Here is a 25,010-nt window from a genome sequence, read left to right on the forward strand (position 1 = left end):
TTACATCTCTTTAAAATATAATTGAGGACTGATATCAGCAAAAGGGCAGAGTAGACAGCTCCAAGCTCCCATCACCCAACAGAAACAGAAAAAAAAAAAAAAAAAAAAAAGGCCAGGCACAGTGGTTCACACCTATAATCCCAGCACTTTGGGAGGCCGAGGCAGGTGGATCACCTGAGGTCAGGAGTTTGAGACCAGACTGACCAACATGGTGAAACCCCATCTCCACTAAAAATACAAAATTAGCCAAGTGTGGTGGCACAAGCCTGTAATCCCAGCTACCCGGGAGGGTGAGGCAGGAGAATCGCTTGAACGGGGAGGCGGAGGTTGCAGTGAGCCGAGATGGCGCCACTTGCACTCCAGCCTGGGCAACAAGAGTGAAACTCTGTCTCAAAAAAAAGAAACCAAATAATTATTAGAAACAACTCTGAAAAACAGCCAAAGCCTTACAACAACCAAATGAATGCTGAATCAAGAAAAAGGCAACTTAAAAAGGAAAGGTAGAAAACCTTTGTGGCAATGTTTTTTAAGAGACAGGATCTTGCTCTGTTGCCCAGGCTGGAATGCAGTGGCGTGATCGTGGCTCACTCTACCCTTGAACTCCTGGGCTCAAGTGATTCTCTCACCTCAGCCTTCCAAGCAGCTGGGACTGCAGGCGTGAGCCACCGCACCTGGCTTCTACGGGAGTCTTGAAGACAGAAGGCTGCATTCGCAGTGTGGGGCCTCTTGGCATTCCACAGGGATGGGGCGGACCTTACCTTCAAATTACTGGTAAATCTGCTATCGCACGTCTGAGGGCTACTGAGGGAATGATGTAGACGCCTGTCTATTTGCTGGAAACTCACTGAGGCTGGAAAAGTGGTGAGCATTGCTCAAAAACATTGCAAGGCAAACAATCTACACAGGACTGGGGCAAAACCTGACAGTTGAGACTCACAACACTCCACTGTTCTCTCTCTCTTTTTTTTTTTTTTGAGACTGAGTCTCACTCTGTCACCCAGGCTGGAGTGCAGTGGTGAGATCTCAGCTCACTGCAACCTCCGCCTCCTGGGTTCAAGGGATTCTCCTGCCTCAGTCCCCCAAGTAGCTGGGACTACAGGGGCCTGCCACCACGATCGGGTAATTTTTGTATTTTTAGTAGCGATGGGTATTCACCATGTTGGCCAGGACAGACTCGAACTCTTGACCTCAAGTGATCCGCCCACCTCGGCCTCCCAAAGTGCTGGGATTACAGGCGTGAGCCACCGTGCCCGGCCTCCACTGTTCTTTTTTTTGTTTTTTTTAATGCGGCCATTCTTGCATTGCTACAACACTCTACTGTTATGCACTTGATTGTGCTCCCCAAATGCGTACGTTGAACCCTTAACCCACATGACCTACCTGGAGATAGGGTCTTTAAAGAGGTAATTAAGGTTAAATGAGATCAGAAGGGCGGGACCCTAAGCCAGTATGACTGGTGTTCTTTTTTTTTTTTTTGGGATGGAGTCTTGCTCTGTCACCCAGGCTGGAGTGCAGTGGCACAATCTCGGCTCACTGCAAGCTCCACCTCCCGGGTTCATGCCATTCTCCTGCCTCAGCCTCCCGAGTAGCTGAGACTATAGGCGCCCGCTGCCACGCCTGGCTAATTTTTTTGTATTTTTTAATAGAGACAGGGTTTCACCATGTTAGCCAGGATGGTCTCGATCTCCTGACCTCGTGATCCACCCACCCGCAGCCTCCCAAAGTGCTGGGATTACAGGTGTGACCTACCATGCCCGGCAACAGTAGGGGAAAGAGCTGAGTTCCATTTTCTGGTGTCCTTAAAGAACAGGAAGAAATGCCAGGGATGGCCAGGCACGGTGGCTCATGCCTATAATCCCAGCACTTTGGGAGGCTGAGGCAGGCAGATCGCCTGAAGTTTGGAGTTTGAGACCAGCCTGGCCAACATGGCCAGGCCCATCTCTACTAAAAACACAAAAATTAGCCAGGCGTGGTGGCAGGTGCCTGTAATCCCAGCTATTAGGGAGGCTGAGGCAGGAGAATCGCTTGAACCCGGGAGGTGGAGGTTGAGTGAGCCGAGATCGTGCCACTGCACTCTAGCCTGGAGACAGAGCATGACTCCATCTCAAAAAAACACAAAACAAGCAGAAATGCCAGAGACGTGCAGAGAAAAGGTCACATGAAGACACAGCAAGAAGGCAGCTATCTGCAAGCCAATGAGAGAACACTCTGAAGAAGTCAGCCCTGCTGGCACCTTGATCTTTGACTTCTGGCCTCTAGAACTGTGAGAAAATAACTTCCAGCTGTTGAAGCCATGGTCTGTGGCATTTTGCTATGGTAGCCCGAGCAAACTAATAGAGACTTCCTAAATCCGAGAAGGAAAGCTGGGGAGAATTCCTCTGAGAAAGCAGGAAAGCTGGGGAGAATTCCTCTGAGAAAGCAGGAAAGCTGGGGAGAATTCCTCTGAGAAAGCAGGAAAGCTGGGGAGAATTCCTCTGGGAAAGCAGGGCAGTCACAAGCACTCAGTTGTTACACGGGCTTTGCCCAGGGCAGGATGCTTGCTCAGAAACACCTGACAAAGACCTAAGTTTTCACCTTGGCCTGATCACGAGGGTCAGTGCAGGCCTAGCTAAGTGCTGAAGAAAAGCTGTGGTGCAAAGGCAAACTTCAAAGACTGGGAGAGGTACTTTCTTCCATTTTTAGCTCCTGGTATTCAAGGAAATCTCTTATCAAAATGTGAGCTGAACACATGCTAAAAGAATCAGAGACTTCAGTGACCACACATGAAAATGATAAATCTTTGCAAAAATAGTTTGGAAGTCACTAAACGTATGTACTACTACAGCCTTCAATGATTAAAAACAGACACACTCACAAATACATAGCAAATAAAATGAGAAGAATCATCTAAATGCCAGAGTTACTACCTTGCAATATTCAAATGTCCGTGTTTCAATGACAATCACAAATCATGCAAAGACAAGGGAACGTATTCAAAGTAACAAAATAAATTGATGGAAATCAGCCCTTAGGAAGCCCAGATATTGGACTTAGCAGACAAAGACTTTTTAAAAACTCTATAAATCGTGAAGGACCTCTTCAAGGAGAACTACAAACCACTGCTCAAGGAAATAAGAGAGTACACAAACAAATGGAAACACATTCCATGCTCATGGATAGGAAGAATCAATATTGTGAAAATGGCTATACTACCCAAAGTAATTTACAGATTCAATGCTATTCCCAACAAGCTACTGACTGTCTTCACAGAATTAGAAAAAACTACTTTAAATTTCATATGAAACCAAAAACGAGCCCATATAGCCAAGACGATACTAAGCAAAAAGAACAAAGGTGGAGGCATAACGCTACCTGACTTCAAACTACACTACAAGGCTACTGTAACCAAAACAGCATGGTACTGGTACCAAAACAGATATATAGCAATGGAACAGAACAGAGACCTCAGAAATAACACCACACATCTACAACCATCTGATCTTCGACAAACCTGACAAAAACAAGCAATGGGGAAAGGATTCTCTATTTAATGGTGCTGGGAAGACTGGCTAGCCATATACAGAAAACTGAAACTGGACCCCTTCCTTAACACCTTATAAAAAATTAACTCAAGATGGATTAAAGACTTAAATGTAAAATCCAAAACCATAAAAATCCTAGAAGAAAACCTACGCAATACCATTCAGGACATAGGCATGGGAAAAGTCTTCGTGACTAGAACATCAAAAGCAATTGCAACAAAAGCCAAAATTGACAAATGGGATCTAATTAAACTAAAGAGTTTCTGCATAGCAAAATAAACTAGCATCCAAGTGAACAGGCAGCCTACAGAACGAGAGAAAATTTTTGCAATCTACCCATCTGACAAAGGTCAGATCCAGAATCTTGTATATTCTTGTAGATCCAGAAACTACAAGGAACTTAAACAAATTTACCAGAAAAAACCAATTAACCCCATTAAAAAGTGGGCAAAGCGCCAGGCACGATGGCTCACGTCTGTAATCACAGCACTTTGGGAGGCCAAGGCAGGTGGATCACTTGAGCTCAGGAGTTCAAGACTAAAAATACAAAAATTACTGAATTACTCTACTAAAAATATAAAAATTAGCCTGGCATGGTGGTGGGCACCTATAATCTCAGCTACTTGGGAGGCTGAGGCAGGAGAATCTCTTGAACCCAGGAGGCAGAGGTTGTAGTAGGCCGAGATCGCGCTGCTGCACTCCAGCCTGGGTGACAGAGTGAGACTCCGCCTCAAAAAACAAAAAGGCTGGGTGCAGTGGCTCACACCTGTAATCCCAGTGCTTTGGGAGGCCAAGGCAGGCGGATCACCTGAGGTCTGGAGTTCAAGACCAGCCTGGCCAACATGGGGAAATCCCATCTCTACTAAAAATACAAAAAATTTAGCTGGGTGTAGTGGTGCACACCTGTAATCCCAGCTACTAGGGAGGATGAGGCAGAAGAATCACTTGAACCTGGGAGGTGGGAGGCAGAGGAGGAGCCGAGATCATGCCACTTGCCTAGGCGAGTGAGACTCATCTCAAAAACAAACAAAAAAACAGTGCATGTTGGCTAGTTTGTTAGTCAGTATTAGTTAGTTATTAGCTCCGAATAGATGTCAGGTAATATGGTAGGCACTGATGACGTATTCATGACACAAAGCTGGTCCCAATGCTAGAATGATCTTTGTTCGAGATCCAGGTTGCTGCTGCCACTAGAGGGCAGCCGAAGCTCATCTGTAATGGCACAGTAATGGTTAACCCCAACAATCTAACATTACCAGGGAAGAACTGTCCTGAAGGGCAAAGTACCAAGCTACCTAAAGTTTGTATTGATTCTCTCAAGACTGTTGCTAACAAAATGGTAAAATGGGTCAAGTTTGTGTTTGGAACCCCTAGCCTCTCATCTCTTCACCCTCTTCCCTGAAGAGGTGGAGGGAATAATACAGGTACCACCTGTAAGTAAAAAGTGTGGCAGAAACAGTCAGTTGCATCTCTCACCAACAGGTGGGTCAGGGTGGGGAAGGAGAGGAGATTCCTGGAGAGGAATGGATCAAGCTAGGAAGCACAGAACTGCAGGCCAGAGACAACTCTGGAAGCAGAAACAGGTGTGTGCTTCCAGGCGCACAGACACCAACTGTGTGACACCCACACCTTCTACTCACAAACTCACTATTGACGGTGCACCACCACCTGCTTTGTGCAACACAGGAAACACCAATAAACACTGGAGACAGTGTCAGGCCAGGCATGGTGGCTCACACCTGTGCTCCCAGCACTTTGGGAGGCTGAGGTAGGAGGATCGCTTGAGGCCAGAAGTTCAAGACCATCCTCAGCAATACAGAGAGACCCTATCTCTACAAAAAGTTAAAAAAAAAAAAAAAAAAAAAGATACAGGCCAGGCGTGGTGGCTCACGCCTATAATCTCAGCACTTTGGGAGGCTGAGGCAGGCGGATCACCTGAGGTCCGGAGTTTGAGACCAGCCTAACCAACATGGAGAAACCCCAACTCTGCTAAAAATACAAAATTAGCTGGGCATAGTGGCGCATGCCTGTAATCTCAGCTACTCGGGAGGCTGAGGCAGGAGAATCGCTTGAACCCGGGAGGCAGAGGTTGTGGTGAGCCGAGATCATGCCATCGCACTCCAGCCTGGGCAACAAGAGCAAAACTCGGACTCAAAAAAAAAAAAAAAAAAAAAAAAAAGACACAGTCTCATTCCTTAATGAGTATAAAGAAGTAAAGTCTGTTTCAGTTACTAATTGCATAAGAAACCAATCTAAAACATAGTGGCAAAAAACAATCATTATCATCAGGGATTCTGTGATTCCAACAGGCCTGGCTTGTCTCTGGTCCACACGACATGTGGGGCCTCAGCTGGGAAGACATGGAGGCTTAAGTGTGATCAATGGGAGGGGGCTGGAATCATTTAGAGGCATCTTCATTCACAAAACCAGGAGCTGATACTGGCTGTCAGCCAGGACTTCAACTGACCTGTGGGCTGGAACCTGTCCATGTGGCCCCTCGCAGTCTCCCCATTTGGGCTGGTTTGGGCTTCATCACAGTCCGGCAGCTTACTTCTAAGGGCAAGCATTCCATGACAACACAGCAGAAAGGCATGACATTTTTACAGTGCAGCCTGGCTATCTCATAGCGTCGCTTCTGTCCTACTTTATTTATTGGTCAGGGCAATCACAAAGATGTGCATAGGCTCAAGGAAAAGAGACATACCCCCCGACCACGCGATGGAAGAAGTGACAAGGTCATGTTATGAGAGGAGTGTGTGGGATGGGAGATAGGGCTATGGCCACCTGCAGAAAACAGCATCTGCCACAGGCTGTCACGGAAGCGCAGGATGGGGATTTAGCCTACCTGAGGGGTCAGTCAGCAAAGGCCTCTGGGACGAAGTGAGATCTTCGGCTGAGGATGTGAGGGGCTAAAAGGAGAATGAGGAAGAGTTTCAGGGAGAGGAATCAATGAGACTGGATTCCAGAGAGAGGCTGGTGAGTTGGATGGTTTGCTTCAATATGATGGCAATACAGAGGGCAAGGAGACTGGTGCAGGAGGAGAGAGAAGGTGCCATGTGCTCTGGGTGGCGCTCTGTGCTGGACCCCCTTAGAAGAGGAGCAGCCTCCAGTCAGCGGTGTCCCAGGAACACAGAGGCTGGAGAGGACAATGGCAGCCAATCCCTGCTCCCAATCTGGTGACAGTAGGGAAAAGCTGCATGGTCTAGATCCACCCTGCTCCCTGGCCCCAGTATAGAAGATCAAATTCAATCTGCCCAATCTTATCCAGATAAAGTAAAGGAAGACTGGAAAAAAGAACTAATCCAAAGCTCCATCTGCCCATGACTTTCTCTGCTGATGCCAGAGGCAGCTATGGATAAAGAGATGGCACACGGCATGTCCCGACGCAGTGGAGGTGGGGAGACCCTGCAACTCCACAGGGAAAGAGTGAAGTTGCTGCCACCTGGGCATCAGCTATTCTCTGCTCTTCTGCCTCATCCTCAATTCAGACCATGATGGAGCTGATTTTCCTCCATTTTATACCTTGGATTGAATGGTCTCGAGCTGCTGGTCTTGTCTCCAGAGTCACATCCAAGAGGTTTGTCTTTCAAATAAATGCTGTGTATCAATGTACAGTGTAGATAATTAATGTATGATATAAGACTAAATTATAGATAAGACAAGAGATGAAATTAGAGTTAAGTAGGGACCCGATGACGAAGAGCCTTGTAAATCAGGGAGAGTCTGGTTCATGTGCTTCTCCAGACACAATTTCAACACGGCTGTAGGCATGTATCACTGATGACACGGACACTGAATTACCCGCCGTGCTGGTCTGTGGCTCTCAAGTTTTGCTCATTCTGCTTCTGCGGGAAATGCCTTGATGCACCTTGGGAAAACCCACTTAGATCTTTTTTTGAGATGGAGTCTCGCTCTGTCGCCAGGCTGGAGTACAGTGGCGTGATCTCGGCTCACTGCAACTTCTGCCTCCCAGGTTCAAGCGATTCCTCTGCCTCAGTCTCCCAAGTAGCCGGGACTACAGGCATGCACCACCATGCCCGGCTAATTTTGTGTGTGTATTTTAGTGGAGATGGGGTTTCACCATGTTGGCCAGGATGATCTCGATCTCCTGACTTCGTGATCCGCCTGCTTTGGCCTCCCAAAGTGCTGGGATTACAGGTGCGAGCCACCACGCCCGGCCGGAAAACCCACTTATCTTTTAAGATTCAGCCCAACTGTCACCACCTCTGGGAACCTGTCCTCAGCCCCAAACATATGGCCACCCTCCCTTTGGGGTCCCCGCTCACCCGTGTCTATTTTCATTACATTCCTATCAGTTTACTGCACTGTGCTGCATATCTACCGTGTCTATTTTCATTGCATTCCTATCAGTTTACTGCACTGTGCTGTGTGTCTATTTCTCAAACTCTGGCCTGTGGGCTCTTTGAAGACATGGGCTGTATCTCGCCTATCTTTTGATCTCTCACATAGGATATGGTGCATGGCGAGCACTCACTAAAGGTGTGCAGAGTACTGCATGAGGAAAAACTTCATCCAGGCCAGGCGCAGTGGCTCATGCCTGTACTCCCAGCACTTTGGGAGGCCAAAGAGGGAGGACTGCTTGAGCCCAAGAGTTCAAGATTAGCCTGGGCAACATAGCAGAGATCTCGTCTGTACCAAAACAACAACAACAACTAGCTGGGCATGGTGGCGTGAACCTGTAGTCCCAGCTACTCAGGAGGCTGAGGCAGGAGGATCCCTTGAACCCAGGAAGTCAACGCTGCAGTGAGGTATGATCGCTGCACTGCACTCCAGCCTGGGTGACAGAGTGCAACCCTGCTCTTAAAAAAATAGAAAGTTCATTTATAAACAGAAGTGAACAGGAATCTGACTCTTGTACTTTGGTGGGAGTTTGGGTTATCTTTTACTTGAGGCTGAGGCTATGTCAAAACTAGGGATATAACAACAAGCACCATGTACCGAGTGCTGCTTCTGTGCCACAGGCTCTCCTACATGCTTGCCACACATTCGTCTATTTCATCCTCCCAACAGTCCTACTCCATGTCCAGCAAGGAGTGAAAAGGCTGAGGCGAGTCACAGGGAGAAGAGGGCCCCAGTGAACAGACGAAATGAGGAAGAAGATCTGGAGAGGTCGCACGAGCCAGAGCGCAAAGGCACAGTGGCTGCGGTGCAGGCTCTTTAGCAAGGTGCTTTGGGCTGGAGATGGGGTTTTACTGCCTGTTGCGAGATGGGACATGAGACACAATCAACATGCAAATGGGTAGGATGTTTCATCACACGGAAGCAAAATGTATTGCCGCTAAAATGAGAAGTAACACCCTAAAAGTTATCAAAACAACAATTTTCAATGCCAAATGTTGTTTCCAGTTCCATAGGAGATGGAATAAACACACCCATTACATTTCTCTTCTAATTACAACTAAAACCCCTGTTCAAAATACATGAAGCAGCTGGGCACAGTGGCTCATGCCTGTAATCCCAGCACTCTGGGAGGCCGAGGCAGGCGAATCACCTGAGGTCAGGAGTTTGAGACCAGCCTGGCCAACATGGTGAAACCCGGTCTCTACTGCTAATACAAACATGAGCTGGGCATGGTGGCAGGCACCTGTAATCCCAGCTACTCAGGAGGCTGAGGCAGGAGAACTGCTGGAACCCAGGAGGTGGAGACTGTATTGAGCTAAGATTGCACCACTGCACTCCAGCCTGGGCAACAGAGCCAGACTATCTCAATTAAAAAATAAATAAATAAATAAATAAATAAATAAATAAATAAATACATGAAGCAATGATCCAATCAATCAAACCAACAAATTCTGGAAAGGTAAAGAAGAGAAGGGCTGACCCAGTGGTGAGTTCCCAGGGTGGTTTGATGGTTTGTTCTTTGGCCTCCTATATACCCTGTCTTATCTGTTAGAGCAGAGTCTACAACCAGGAAATCCCAGTGCCGCCTTCATCCCCCAACCCCTGCAAAAGGAGCCTCATCTTTCGAGCCAAATGACAGCGAAGAGGGCGGCCCTGCGGGACAGTGCCCTTTTGACTACACACACCCTACTCTAGGAAAACAGCCTGAAAAAAGCTGCACCTTCCCCTGCCCCAGATACTGTAGACACTGTGGAACAAAGACCTGTTGACCCTCCCCACCTTGGGCCAACACAAGCAGAGGTGGCATCTCTCCCCTCTCCACCAAGCACTGGCAAGACTGTGTGGAAGGGCCCTGCTGACCATCCACAACCTGCACAAGACTGAACCACAGTAACAAGGTGGTACCCCATCCTCTCTCAAAGACAGTGAGGAGCTAGAAGCAAGGATTCTCCAACCCATTTCCCGTTCCCCGTCCCACCCGCCACAGAATACTCCTCTCTAATCCTAATATAACGTCGTGTACATTCCTGTTACATTCGGATTAAAGACAAGTTCTGTTTAATAATAACTCCAAGAACAGTTGATATATATATTTTTTCTTTTAGAACAGGAGTGAAAGTTTATTAAAAAGCTTTAAAGCAGTAAAGAAAGGAAGGAAGGGAAGGAAAGTACACTTGGAAGAAGGCCAAACCCAGTTTTCATATTTTATTTTCGCATTGAAAATCAGTCAGATTTACTTCAGCCTCAAAACTGTGTTTATGTAAAATTAAATGAGCACTAGCAGCAAGGTGCACTTTTTTTTTCCCAAATGGGAAACGGGTTAAATATGTGTAGGAAGTCCTGGGCCATGCCCTCCAAGTGCCCATGTGCGAAAACAACCAGGATCAACACAGCAAAAGCTCTGAGAGCTCAACGGCAATGTGGAATACTCTGAAGTTTCAAACTGGCCTCCAGGGCTGGGTGTTGTGGCTCATGCCTGTAATCCCAACACTGTGGGAGGCCGAGATGGGAGGAACACTTGAGCCCAGGAGTTCAAGATCAGCCTGGGCAACAGAGTGAGACCTTGTCTCTACTAAATATAAAAAATTAGCTGGGCGTGGTAGTGTGTACCTCTGGTCCCAGCTACTCAAGAGGCTGAGGAGGAGGAGTGATTGAGTCTGGGAGGTTACAGCTGCAGTGAGCTATGACTGGGCCATTGCACTCCAGCCAGGGCAACAGAGCAAGACCCTGTCTCCAAACAACAACAAAAACAAAAACAAATTGGCCTCTGGGTTGCACAAAGGTGGGGGAGGCCAGAAGAGCTCTGCAAAAGCTTTGAAAACTAAATTGATCTTAGAACCAGAGCCCTGCTGGCCACAGAAAGTGCATCCTGAATCTAAACAGGTTGAGTGCCTGCTAATACAGAATATTTAAGCAGGAACTACAGTCTCATAACATAACACTCAAAGTGTCCAGGATAAAATTAAAACTTACTCCTCATACTAAGAACCAGAAAAATCTGAACCCAGAAAAATTACTCCTCATACTAAAAACCAGAAAAAATCTGAATGAGGAAAGACAATTAACACTAAGATGACAAAGATGTTGGAATTATTGCATAGGGATTTTAGATGAGCTATCTTATAAATGGCCCAAGAAGTAATTATGAACACTCTCGAAACACACTGAAAAATATAACGTCTCATTGAAGATATACGGAAGAACTACATTGTAATTTTAGAACTAGAAATTACAATAACTAAGTAAAAAACTCAATGGGTGAACTCAATAGCAGAATGGAGATACAACAGAGAAAAAAATTAGTGACCTTGATGATAGAGCAGCAGAAATGATTCAATCTGTATCGTGACAATCTTGCCATAAGAAAAAAAATTACGTAGAAATAATCCCATTTGACCAACAGAGAGAAAACAAATAGAAAAAAAAATGAACAATGAGACAACAGCAAAAGCTCTAACATTCATGTCACTGAATTCCCAGAAGGAGAGGAAAAAGAGTGCAGTGCCCAAAAAACATCTGAAGAGGCCGGGCGCGGTGGCTCATGCCTGTAATCCCAGCACTTTGGGAAGCCGAGGCAGGAGGATCACTTGAGGTCAGGAGCTCAAGACCAGCCTGGTCAACATGGTGAAACCCCATCTCTACTAAAAATATAAAAATTAGCCAGGCATGGTGGTGCATGCCTGCAATCCCAGCTACTCGGGAGGCTGAGGCAGGAGAATCACTTGAACCAGGGAGGTGGAGGTTGCAGTGAGCTGAGATCACACCAGTGCACTCCAGCCTGGGCGATGGAGTGAGACTCTGTCTCAAAAAAAAAAAAAAAAAGAAAAAAAGAAATGAAGAAAAATCCAGAGAGATTTTTTTTCAGAAGAAAAAGTATAAAAATTAAATTAAAAAAGAGAAATTTTAAAAAGCAGTAAGAGGGTAAATATCTGGGTGAATATAATCTCGAGTTTAAAAATTATATTTGATGGGCGAAAGCAAAACCATAACATTATCTCAGTCGTTCTCAATGAATGTAGAGGTGATATTCAAGACAACAATACCATAAAGAAGGGCAGAGGGGCCTAGAAAGCAGTAGAGTTTCTACATTCCACTTGAATTGGTAAAAGGTTGATACTAGCCAATGATCATAAGTATGTATAATATAATCTCTACAGCCACCTATAAAATCCTATACAAAAATATACACTAAATGGCATACTGAATTGATTTAGCACGGCATATGAAGTTAAATGGCATACTAAGAAATGTCTAAGTACCCCATAAAAAGGCAAGAAAAGGGAAACAGGTATAAAAAAACCCAGAGGGAACAAGTAGAAAATAGATAATAAAAACCCGTCCAAAATTAAATATAAATCTTCTAAACACAGCAATCAAAAAGGTTGTTGGAATCTGTTTTTTTAAAAATGACTCATGGCCAAGTGTGGTAGCTTATGCCTATAATCCCAGCACGTTAGGGGGCCGAGGTGGGGGGAATCACTGGAGCTTAGGAGTTTGAGACCAGCCTGGGCATGATAGCGAGACCCCATCTCTACAAAAAGAATAAGAAAAAAAAAAAGATTAGCCAGGCATGGTGGCACATACCTATAGTCCCAGCTACTCGGGAGGCTGATGTGAGAGAATCACTCAAGCCCAGGAGGTCAAGGCTGCAGTGGGCCGTGACTGCACCACTGCACTCCAGCCAACAGAGTAAGACTCTGTCTCAATAAATAAATAAATGTCAATAGTCACATAAGATGGCAGAGTAGGAAGCTGTAGTGTAGAGATCAGTCCCTTCACTGAAGCAACCACTGAGCTAAAAGAGTGATTGGAATCAGCTCTTTTGGAATTCTGAAACATGACCAGGAACTCCTAACAACCAGAGACATACTTAAACAATGAAGAGAGAGGCTGCTGATCTTCACGAGTGAGTGGCATGTGCCAACCAGCCAACACTCCCCCATTCCTGAGCCTGACTTCCCGAAGCAGCTGGCTGATGCCAGGGCGAGCAGCGGAACTCTGTCCTCCAAAACCGTGGGTTCTGCACCTTGGTGGGTCCAATGGGTCTCTGAGGACCAGCCCGGATGCTTGCCTTGGTTTATTTGGCCCTCTCAGCAACAGTGGCTTCCCCAGGGACATCCTTCAGAAGATTTTATTAAAGAGACAAAATCCTCCTCTGCCCCACCCCATTTAAAGCCACCTATTTAAGGAAATCCATGTTAGGTGGCTGGCTGGCTGCAGAGATAATGAAACAAATTTCAGTGACCACACAAGCACAAGGAAGAAACACTTTGCAAAAATCGTTTGGAAAAGTAACAAAAGGGGAGCTTCAGACCTCAACAAGCAAAACCCAGCAATCCCAGGTGACTGAGAGAATCACATTTTGAGGGTCATTACATTGTAACACTTAAAATGCAACGTTCTCAACAAAAAACCACAAAATATACAAAGAAACAGGAAATAGGAAGCTTAGACCATTCACAGGAAAAAAACAGCAAAGAAAATCAACAAACAATACAATAACTGAACACCATCATCGAACAATGGAACCTAACTGACATTTACAGGAGACTTCACACACCAACAGCAGGGTACACATTCTTTGCCCATGGAAGATTCAGCAAGATTTACCAGAACCTGGGTCATAAAACAAATGTTTTTCTGAGATGGAGTCTCTTTCTGTCGCCCAGGCTGGAGTGCAGAGGTGCAATCGGCTTACTGCAACCTCCGCCTCCTGGGTTCAAGCAATTTTCCTGCCTCAGCTTCCGAGTAGCTGGGATTACAGGCATGCACCACCACGCCTGGCTAATTTTTGTGTTTTTCAAACGGGGTTTTGCCATGTTGGCCAGGCTGGTCTCAAACTCCTGACCTCAGGTGATCTATCTGCCTCGGCCTCCCAAAGTGATGGGATTACAGGTGTGAGCCACCATGCCCAGCCAAAACACATCTTAAGAAATGTAAAATAACTGAAGTCATACAAAGTACGTTCTGTGACTGTAAAATAATTAAACTAAATCAATTTAAAAAAGAAACCAGAAAATCTCTAAACACATGGAAATTAAATACACTCCTAAATAATTCATGGGTCAAAGAGTGAGTCGCAAGGGAAACTGGAAAACATACTGAATTATGTAAAAGTGAAAATATAACATGTTGACTGGTATCAGCAAAAATGGCAGAGTAGGTATCTCCAAGTCCCCATCCCCCCACAGAAACATTGATAAACCAAGCAAAACTGTCTGAATCAACTTCATGAGAACTGTAGAAAAATAATCAAAGGTTTACAATAACCAGATCATCTGATGTGGCTCTTTGTCCCCAAGCACATCTCATCCTGAATTGTAATCCCCAGGGGTCAAGGAGGGACCTGGTGGAAGGTGACTGGATCACGGGCGCGGTTCGCCCTATGCTGTTCTCGTGATAGTGAGGGAGTTCTCACGAGATCTGATGGTTTCTAAGTGGCAGTTTCCCCTGCACTCTCCCCTCTCTCCTGCCAGCCAGTGAAGAGGGTACTTGCTTCTTGTTAGCTTTCCACCATGATTGTAAGTCTCCTGAGGCCTCCCCAGCCAAGTGGAACTGTGAGTCAATTAAACCTCCTTTCTTTATAAATTACCCAGGCTCAGGCAGTTCTTTCCAGCAGTGTGAAAACTGACTAATACTCCAAATGAACACTGAATCAAGAAAAAAGCAACTTCAAAATGGTAGGAAAACTGGGTTATTTTACTTGCCCTTGCCCCACAACCTTCCATGGTTCAGTGGGAACCTTGAAGATGGCAGCCCACATTCCCAGCATGGTTTCTGGTATTGAAGGCAGCAGAGCAGGCCTTATTCTCAAAGCATTGTGTTTTCCTGTTCTCAGCTGCCTGAGGGCTGCCAAAAGAACTGATACAGGGCAGCTGCCTTTGTTTCACCTAACCCAGAACTCACACAGGGCAGAAAAGTGGCTACACAGAGGGTATTCCTTGAAACCACTGTAAATCAAATGCATACCCTGCTGATGCCTAGGCAAAAGATTACAGTTGAGGCAAACTATAGGTGTGCTGACAGCATGGGAGAAGAAGCTGTGGAGAGTTTCTATGGGAAATTTGGGTACTGAAATTCGGACCTGCCCATGTGTACTATGGAATTTCAGTAGCCATGCACATGCTGAGTGCAGAGCACATTCTCAGAATAGACTTGAGAAACGATGCTGAGCTTTCATCTGTGGCTCCTCTCCATCCTCCCTGCAGGCAGGGAGTAAAGCCTAGGGCAAAGCTGTACACAGACTGGGCCGGGTGCCGTGGCTCACACCTGTAATCCCAGCACTTTGGGAGGCTGAGGCGGGTAGATCACTTGAGGCCAGGAGTTTGAGACCAGCCTGGCCAACATAGTGAAACCCTGTCTCTACTAAAAAATACAAAAGTAAGCCGGGTGTGGTGGAAAATTAGCCAGGCGTGGTGGCACAAGCCTGTAATCCCTGCTACTCAGGATGCTGAGGCAGAGAATCACTTGAACCTGGGAGGCAGAGGCTGCAGTGAGCCAAGATCGTGCCATTGTACTTCAGCCTAGGCGACAGGGCAAGACTCCATCTCAAAAAAATAAATAAAAAGTTGTACACAGACTGGCTAAGCCCTGAAGGACTGCTCCAGTGCCCCAGCACAGTGGCAATCCACAAAGATGGAAAGAGCTGGGTTTTTCTTTTTTTTTTTTTACCTTTGGCTTCTGGCATTCAAGGAAATCTCTGTTAAAACACTAGTTGAACACAAGCTAACGGCAGAGAGACTTTCAGAGACCGCACATGTAAAAGAAGACACACTTTGCAAAAATGTTTAGAAAGTCACTGAACAAACAGCTACAGCCCACAGCAAAAGCAAACCGAGGGGTGGTGGGGAGGATAAAATAATTTCCAGTTACCCCATTATAATACTCAAAATGTCTGATTTCCTTTTTTGAGACGGAGTCTTCGCTCTGTCATCCAGACTGGAGGGCAGTGGTGCGATCTCGGCTCACTGCAACCTCCACCTCCCTGGTTCAAGCAATTCCCCTGCCTCAACCTCCTGAGTAGCTGGGATTATAGGCGCACGCTACCATGTCTGACTGTTTTTGGATTTTTAGTAGAGATGGGATTTCACCATGTTGGCCAGACTGGTCTTGAACTTCTGACCTCAGGCAATCTGCCCACCTCGGCCTCCCAAAAGTGCTGGGATTACAGGTGTGAGGCACCACGCCTGGACTCTTTTTTTCTTTTTAATTTTACTTTTTCTTTTTTTGGGGAAAAGGGATTATAGGTGTGAGTCACTGTGCCTGACTCCAATTTTCAAAAAAAAATTACAAACCATGCAGTGACATTAAGAGAGTACAGCCCATTCACAAAAGAAACAAATTGTCTTTATGGAAGCACAGACATTGAAAGTACTAGACAAAGACTTTAAATCAGCTGTCTGAAATCTGCTCAAAAAGCTAAAAGAAACGATGAATAAAGAGTTAAAGGATACAAGGAGAACAATGTCTCAACAAATGCAGAACATCAATAAAGAAATAGAAAATATTATAGACAGGTGAGGGGCAGTGGCTCATGCCTGTAATTCCAGCACTTTGGGAGGCTGAGGCGGGCAGATCACCTGGGGCCAGGATTTCAAGACCAGCCTCAGCAACATGGCGAAACCCCCCTCTCTACAAAAAATGCAAACAATCAGCCAAGTGTGGTGGCATGCGCCTGTAGTCCCAGCCACTTGGGAGGCTGAGGTGGGAGAATTGCCTGAGCATGAGAAGTCAAGGCTGCAGTGAGCCAAGACTGCACCACTGCACTCCAGCCTGGGTGACAGAGTGAGACCCTGTCCCAAAAAAAGAATTTATTATAGACAAACTAAAGCTTAGAGAAAAAAAGAAAGAAAAAAATAGAAATTATTGAAAGGAATCAAAGTCTGAAGCTGAAAAGTATACAAAAATTAGCCAGGCATGGTGGCGGGCACCTGTAATCCCAGCTACTCGAGAGGCTGAGACAGGAGAATTGCTTGAACCCAGGAGACAGAGGTTGCAGTGAGCCAAGATCGCACCATCGCACTCCAGCCTGGGTGACAAGAACGAAACTCCATCTCAAAAAAAAAAAAAAAAAAGAAAAGTATAGAAATGGAAATGAAAAATTCACCAGACTATTTCGAATTCATTAGAGCAGATGGAAGAGAGAGTCATTGAACACATGAAGACAGGTAGATGAAACTATCCTGTCTACAGTTCTTTTCTTTTTTTGGATGGAGTTTCACTCTTGTTGCCTAAGCTGGGGTGCAATGGCGTGATCTCGGCTCACTGAAACCTCTGCCTACCGGGTTCAAGCAATTCTCCTGCCTCAGCCTCCCAAGTAGCTGGGATTACAGGCATGCGCCACCATGCCCAGCTATTTTTGTATTTTTAGTAGAGATTGGGGTTTCACCATGTTGGCCAGCCTGGTCTTGAACTCCTGACCTCAGGTGATCTGCTCGCCTCGGCCTCCCAAAGTGCTGGGATTATAAGCGTGAGCCACCATGCCCAGCCTGAATTGTAACACTTTAAAATGGTATGTGGACTGGGTGTGGTGGCTCATGCCTGTAATCCCAGCACCTTGGGAGGCTGAGGTAGGAGGATCACTTGAGACCAGGAGTTCAAGACCAGTCGGGCAACACAGTGAGATCCCATCTCTACAAAAAAAAATAAAAAAGTAGCCTGAGTCAGGCCTGGCACAGTGGCTCACACCTGTAATCCCAGCACTTTGGGAGGCTGAGGCAGGTGGATCATGAGGTCAGGAGTTCGAGACCAGCCTGGCCAAGATGGTGAAACCCCGTCTCTACTGAAAAGACAAAAATTAGCCGGGCATGGTGGCAGGCACTTGTAATCCCAGCTACTCTGGAGGCTGAGGCAGGAGAGTCGCTTGTACCTGGGAGGTGGAGGTTGCAGTGAGCCAAGATTGTGCCACTGCACTCCAGCCTGGGCCACAGAGCAAGACTCCGTCTCAAAAAAAAAAAAAAAAAAAAAAAAAAAATAGCCTGAGTCCTAGCTACTCAGGATGAGGTGGGAGGATTGCTTGAGCCCAGGAATTCAAGGCTGCAGAGAGCTATAATCACACCACTGCACTCCAGCACAGGCAACAGAGTGACACCCTGTCTCAAAAAAAAAAAAAAAAAGGTGTGTGACTTTCACCTCAATTAAAAAAAATAAAACATATAAAAACCTGTCAGCTGGGCATGTTGATGCATACCTGTAGTCCCAAGTATTTGAGAGACTGTGGTGGGAGGATTCCTGGAGCCCAGGAGTTTGAGGCTTCAATGAGCTATGATTGCATCACTGCAGTATGACCTGGGCAACAAAGGGAGATGCCATCTCTTAAAAAAAAAAACGCCAAATCCTGTGAGATGCAGCCAAAGTAAACTTTAGGTAAATTCGTAGCCCTAAATGCTTAGAGAAGAAGCAATAAAAAAAAAAATCTTAAGAATCTGAGCTTCCATTTTAAGAAACTAGAAAAAGAAGAGCAAATAACCACAAAACAAGCAGAAAGAAGGAAACAGAATTAATATAAGAGCAGGCTGGGAGGGGTGGCTCACACCTCTAGTCCCAACACTTTGGGAGGCTGAGGTGGGCAGATCTCTTAAGGCCAGGAGTTCAACACCAGCCTGGCCAACATGGTAAAACTCCATCTCTACTAAAAATACAAAAATTAGCCAGGCATGATTGCATGTGCCTGTAATCCTAGCTACTCCCAAGCTGAGGTAGGAGAATCGCTTGAACCCAGGAGGTGGAGGTTGCAGTGAGCCAAGATTGTGCCACTGCACTCCAGCCTGGGTGACAGAGCAAGACTCCATCTCAAAAAATAAAAATTAAAAAAAAAAAAAAAAAGTAAGAGTAGAAATCAGTGAAGTTAAAATAGAAACATTTAAAAAATCAATTAAACCAAATGTTGGCTCTTCGAAAAGATCAATTAAAAATAAGAAATCCCTAGCCAGACTAATCGAAGAAAAAAAAAAGCAAAGAGAGAGGATGCAAATGACCAGCATCAGGAATAAAAGGGAGGCTATTAGCACAGACCCTGCATGCATCAAAATGAGATTAAATATTACAAACAAATCTAGGCACCCAGCTCTCATCCTCATTTTTTATAAGTGGGAAAAAGACCCAGAGATCAAATGACTCACTCAAAATGACAGTCAATGACAGAGCAGGGCCTGGGGCCTTAGGACTGATTATCCCAATGCCATCAGAGAACGAGCTAAATCAGAAGCACCTAGTGAGCTTTTAAAAAATAATTCTCCAGGGCACAACCCCTGAGATTCTGATTCAGTACGTTTTGGAGTGATGCCTAATATTCTGAAAATGCCAAAAGCTCAACAGATGGTTCTCTTGCTTGGCCAGTTTTAGAAAATGCTGTGTCCCATATTACCACCTTCACTCATATGACGACTGTAGAGAAAAGCATAAAAATCTGGTGCTCAAGTATGTTTAAATTTAATCTAAAGCACCGGGCGTGGTGGCTCACGCCTGTAATCCCAGCACTTTGGGAGGCCGAGGTGGGTGGATCACGAGGTCAGGAGATTGAGACCATCCTGGCTAACACAGTGAAACCCCATCACTACTAAAAATACAAAAAAAGTAGCCGGGTGTGGTGGCACATGCCTGTAGTCCCAGCTACTTGGGAGGCTGAGGCAGGAGAATGGTGTGAACCCTGGAGGCGGAGCTTGCAGTGAGCCGAGAGTGCGCCACTGCACTCCAGCCTGGGTGACAGAGCGAGATTCTGTCTCCAAAAAAAAAAAAAAAAAAGTAATATAAAGCAGGCAGAATAAATCCTGTGATGGTGACCGGGTGAATGCTCTTGAGAGAAATCATGATCTGGAATACCCGTCTCCGACATTTCCCATGGCAGTTAACATTTTTCCACTTTATTCAAATACACATTTATTTGTCAAATATTTGCTGGGTACCACTCTGTGCTAGGTATTGGGGATACAGTCATTTGCATCACAAAGTCCCTGCTCAGTGTAATAAGCACTCATTGAGCACCTACCTATGTGTGAGGAACTGTGCCAGGGGGTATCAGAAACACACAAAATAGGCCGGGCACTGTGGCTCATGCCTGTAATCCCAGCACTTTGGGAGGCCAAGGTGGGCAGATCACCTGGGGTCAGGAGTTTGAGACCAGCCTGACCAACATGATGAAACCTCATCTCTACTAAAAATACAAAAAAATTAGCCAGGTGTAGTGGTGGGTGCCTATAATCCCCAGCTACTCAGGGGCTGAGGCCGGAGAATTGCTTGAACTGAGGAGGCAGAAGTTGCAGTGAGCTGAGATGGCACAACTGCACCCCAACCTGGGCAACAGAGACTCTGTCTAAAAAAAAAAAAAAAAAAAAAGCAAAGAAAAGAAAAAGAAACACAGAAACACAAAATAAAACTGAGCCTCTCCTCTCAAAGAACTCACCCTCTCCAGTCGGAGACAAACTATACAATGCCTTCCCAGGTATCTCATCCCGTTTCTTAAGTCCAAATTCTGTTTCCACATTGAAGACTCCAGGTTTTTTTTTTTTTTTTTTTTTTGAGACAGTCTCACTCTGTCGCCCAGGCTGGAGTGCAGTGGTGCAATCTCGGCTCACTGCAACCTCTACCTCCCAGGTTCAAGTGATTCTCCTGCCTCAGCCTCCTGAGTACCTGGGATTACAGGCGCCCACCACCACACCTGGCTAATTTTTTGTATTTTTAGTAGAGACAGGATTTCGCCATGTTGGCCAGGCTGGGCTCAAACTCCCGACCTCAGGTGATCCACCCACCTTGGCCTCCCAAAGTGTTGGGATTACAGGCGTGAGCCAACATGCCTGACCGACTCCAGCATTTTTATCTTCATCTCAATCTCATCCCTAAACTCAAAACCAACATATGCAACTGCCTACTTGATGTTTCCATTTGGATATCTAACTAACACCTCAAACTTAACATGTGCAAAGCCAGGTGCAGTGGGTCATGCCTATAATCCCAACACTTTGGGAGGTCAAGACGGGAGGATCGCTTGAGCCCAGGAGTTTGAGACCAGCCTGGGCAACTTAGTGAGACCCCATCTGTCTATTTATTTTTAAAACATTAAAAATTGTTTTTAAAGAAAAAAATAAACCTAACACGTGCAAGACCAAATTCCCAATTTCGCACTCTCCCACCAAACTGGTTTCTCCCGCAGTCTTTGCCAACTCAATAAATAACAACTCCATTCTTAAAGTTCACGTAACAAAAATCCTGGAGTCATCCTTGACTCCTCTCTTTCTCTTACACACTGCATGCAAAGCATCTGCAAATCTTTTGGGTCTACTTTCTTTTTTTTTTTTCCTAGACAGGGTCTTGCTCTGTTGCCCAGGCTGGAGTGCAGTGGCGTGATCACAGCTCACTGCAGCCATGACTTCCCAGGCTAAAGCGATTCTCTCACCTCAGCCTCCCAAGTCCCTGGGACTACAGGCACGCACCACCAAACCCAGCTAATTTTTTATTTTTTAGAGACAGGGTCTTGCTATGTTTCCCAGGCTAGCCTTGATCTCCTGGGCTCAAGTGATCCTCCTGCCTCGGCCTCCCAAAGTGCTCGGATTACAGGCCTGAGCCACCACACCTGGCCAGGTCTACTTTCAAAATACATCCTGCATGTGACCACTTCTATCTGCAGCTGCCTCTCTCATCCACACCTCTGGCTTGTTTTGCCTGGAGTGCTGCCTTATAACCAGGACCCCTGTTTTGACCAGAGTTCTCCTATGAACTGTTCTCAACAGAGAGGCCAGAGAGATCTTTTTAAAAACACTAAGTTGAATCTCATTAGTCCTCTGTTCAACCTGCAAAGATTCCCATTTTATTCAGAGTAAAAGACAATCCTTATGATCCTCACCAAGGCGTGACATGACTCCCTACTCCCTCTTGGATCTCAACTCTCTCCACCTTTGCCTTCGCTGAACTTCGCTCCAGCCTCATTGGCTTTTTCTGCTGTTCGAAACATGCCACACGTATTCCTCTCTGGAATGCTGTTCCTTTGGAGGTAAGCATGGCTCTCTCTCCACCTCCTTCAGCTCTCTAAGTATCTTATCAGTGAGTCCTTTCTCAACCACCTTATAAAAAGTAATCACTTCCCACTCCCAAGGAACTTTTTTCCCCTCACAGTAATTGTCACCATTTGACACATATATTTTATTTTGTTTATTATTGTTATTTTTGGAGACAGTGTCTTGCTCTGTTGCCCAGGATGGAGTACAGTGGCATGATCTCGGCTCACTGCAACCTTAGCCTCCCAGGTTCAAGTGATTTCTGGCTAATTTTTGTATTTTTAGTAGAGACGGGGTTTCGCCATGTTACCCAGGCTGGTCTCGAACTCCTGACCTCGGCCTCCCAAAGTGATAGGGTTACAGGCATGAGCCACCACGCCCGGCCTTGACACATATATTTTAGTGTCCATCTTTTCCTGCAATAAAGTGTACAATTATTAGGGTAACGTGTTCAGTTCACTGTCTTATTCCCAGTGCTTAGCAGTGGCAGGCAAATAGTTAATGATCAGTACATATTTTGTGAATGAATGTGACATGTTCTAATAGAAGTAGGAAATGAACACTTCGTGGGATGGGTAAACAGTGGGAGTCATGGCCAAAAATAGTTTAGAATGGATCATTTACTGCAATGGTATTCAAGCACTTTTCTTTCTTTTTTTTACAGAATCAGGGTATCACTCTTGCCCAGGCTGGAGTGCAGTGGCACAATCATAGCTCACTGCAACCTGAGAACTCTGAGCTCAAGCAATCCTCTTTTACCTCAACATTCCCAAGTAGCTGGGACTACAGGTGCGTGCCACCATGCCCAACTAATTTAAGTTTTTTTCTTTTTTTTGAGAAAGGGTCTCACCCTGTTACCCAGGCTGGAGTGCAGTGGCATTATCACAGCCCACTGCAGCCTTGACCTCCTGGGCTCAAGCAATCCTCCCACCTCAGCCTCCTGAATAGCTGGGACTACAAGTGCATGCCACCACTTCTGGCTAATTTTTAAATTTTTTTGTAGAAATGGGGTCTCCCTATGTTGCCCAGGCTGACCTCGAACTCCTGGGCTCAAGTGATCTGCCCACCTCGACCACTCAAAGTGCTGGGATTACAGGCATAAGCCACCATGCCCAGTCCAGCATATATATATATTTTTAAACTGGAACTCATTTTTTTAAATGGAAGCACAATCTGAAAAAGGAATAAAACCCAAAGATTGGCAACAGGCTAGAAAACCAGAAATCCCCAATTCAGCTTCTTCCCCTCACTCTCCCCTTTGAACTCATGATGCGTCTCAAAGCCCAGCTTGAAAGCCACAGATCTAGAGCTTGGATGGCATTCTAATGAGCTAAGCATCTAAACCGACCACAGTTGGGAGCCACTGAAAGTTTTTGAGCAGGTAAATGATAGATTGATTGATTTATTCATTTTGAGACAGTCTTGCTCTGTCACCCAGGCTGGAGTATAGTGGCGCGATCTCAGCTCACTGCAGCCTCTGCCTCCTGGGTTCAAGTGATTCTCCTGCCTCAGCCTCTGGAGTAGCTGGGATTACAGGCGTGCACCACCACGCCTGGCTAATTTTTCTATATTTAGTAGAGACGGGTTGGCCAGGGTGGTCTCGAACTCCTGACCTCAGGTAATCCACCTGCCTCCACCTCCCACAGTGCTGGGATTACAGGTGTGAGCCACTGCGCCAGGCCTAGATGATATATTTAGATCCATGCTTTAGGAAGATTAGTCTCAAGAGAATGGGTAGACTGAATGATGACAGAAGGAGATGGCAATCAGGAAGATCAAAGAGAAGACTGCTGCAACAGGCAAGCTAATACTTAAAGTACAGAAGGAGGGGCCAGGGGAGACCAGTGAGAATGCAAAGAACAGAAAAATGGAGACAGCTGTCTAGGACCTGGCACCTCCCAGAAGGAAAAAGACGTTCAGAGTAAAATCTGTCAGTTTCATGCCTTAGTGACTGGTGAATTTAGTGAACGCACAGGAGGTGAAAGGCTGGGAGAGGAAGCAAATACCACCACTTCAGATTTAGACAGGGTCTGAGGTATGAAAAAGGTACATACAACTGTCCTACAGACGAAATGCAGTCCTCACATGATATGCCCTGTTGGGAGCCTTTAGGAGCCATCTGGACAACCCTGGTCATTGAGATGGTGTGGAAGAGCAAGAAGTGCTCCAAGTGTGTCCAGAACAGACAGGCCGGGTGCTGTGGCTCATGCCTGTCATCCCAACGCTTTGGAAGGTAGAGGTGGGAGGACGGCTTGAGGTCTGGAGTTGGAGACCAGCCTGAGCAACACAGCAAGACTCCACTTCTATAGAAAATTTTAAAAAATTAGCTGGGCGTGGTGGGCAGGCCTGTAGTCCCAGCTATGTGGAAGCTGAGGTGGGAGGGTTGCTCGAGCCCAGGAGTTCAAAGCTGCCATGAGCTATGATCACGCCACAGCACTCCAGCCTGGGCAACATAGGGACACCCCATTTTTACCTAAAACTTTTAAAATTAGCCAGGCATGGTCAGCTGTGCGCACCTGTAGTGCCAGCTACTTGGAAGGTGGGGTGGAGGATCTCTTGAGTCCAGGAGTTGGAGGCTGCAGTAAGCCATGATAGCACCTCCGCACTCCCAGCCTGGGCGACAGGGACGGAGATCTCGATCTCAATCTCTCTCTCTCTCAATCTCTCTCTCTCTCTCTCTCTCTCTCTCTCTGTCTCTCTCTGTCTCTCTCTCTCTCCCCCCTCTCTCTCTCATCTCTTTCTCTCTCTAGAAAGAGTTTGTTTTTTTTTTTTTTTGAATGAAGTTTCACTCTTGTTGCCCAGGCTGGAGTGCAATGGCACGATCTCAGCTCACTGCAACCTCCGCCTCCCAGGTTCAAGCGATTCTCCTGCCTCAGCCTCCTGACTAGCTGGGATTACAGGTGCCTGCCACCATGCCCAGCTAATTTTTGTATATTTAGTAGAGACAGGGTTTCACCATGTTGACCAGGCTGGTCTTGAACTTCTGACCTCAGGTGATCCACTCACCTCGGTCTCCCAAAGTGCTGGGATTACAGGCGTGAGCCATCATGCCTGGCCTAGAAAGAGTCTTTATTTATTTATTTATTTAAGACAGAGTCTCGCTCTGTCGCCCAGGCTCTGCACCAGAGTGCAGTGGTGC

General features: G+C 46.0%; 1 protein-coding gene across 4 annotated transcripts in view; it reads right to left on the reverse strand.

Moving 5' to 3' along the window:
• POM121C (POM121 transmembrane nucleoporin C) overlaps positions 1 to 25,010 on the reverse strand; it is a 57,731-nt gene that overhangs the window by 29,462 nt on the left and 3,259 nt on the right. Inside the window, exons 2-3 of one of the 4 annotated variants that reach the window (XM_063708167.1) lie at positions 18,073 to 18,170; positions 6,367 to 6,430 (exon numbers count right to left, since the gene is read on the reverse strand). The gene's annotated coding sequence lies outside the window, so the exon portion shown is untranslated. Of the gene's footprint in view, positions 1 to 5,988; positions 6,075 to 6,366; positions 6,431 to 18,072; positions 18,171 to 25,010 lie in introns of all 4 variants that reach the window. The other 3 variants (XM_031012962.3, XM_031012960.3, XM_031012961.3) reach the window with 3 other exon arrangements.

The sequence above is a fragment of the Gorilla gorilla genome, chromosome 6 (assembly GCF_029281585.2).
Source record: "Gorilla gorilla gorilla isolate KB3781 chromosome 6, NHGRI_mGorGor1-v2.1_pri, whole genome shotgun sequence".
NCBI classification, from domain to species: Eukaryota; Metazoa; Chordata; class Mammalia; order Primates; family Hominidae; genus Gorilla; species Gorilla gorilla.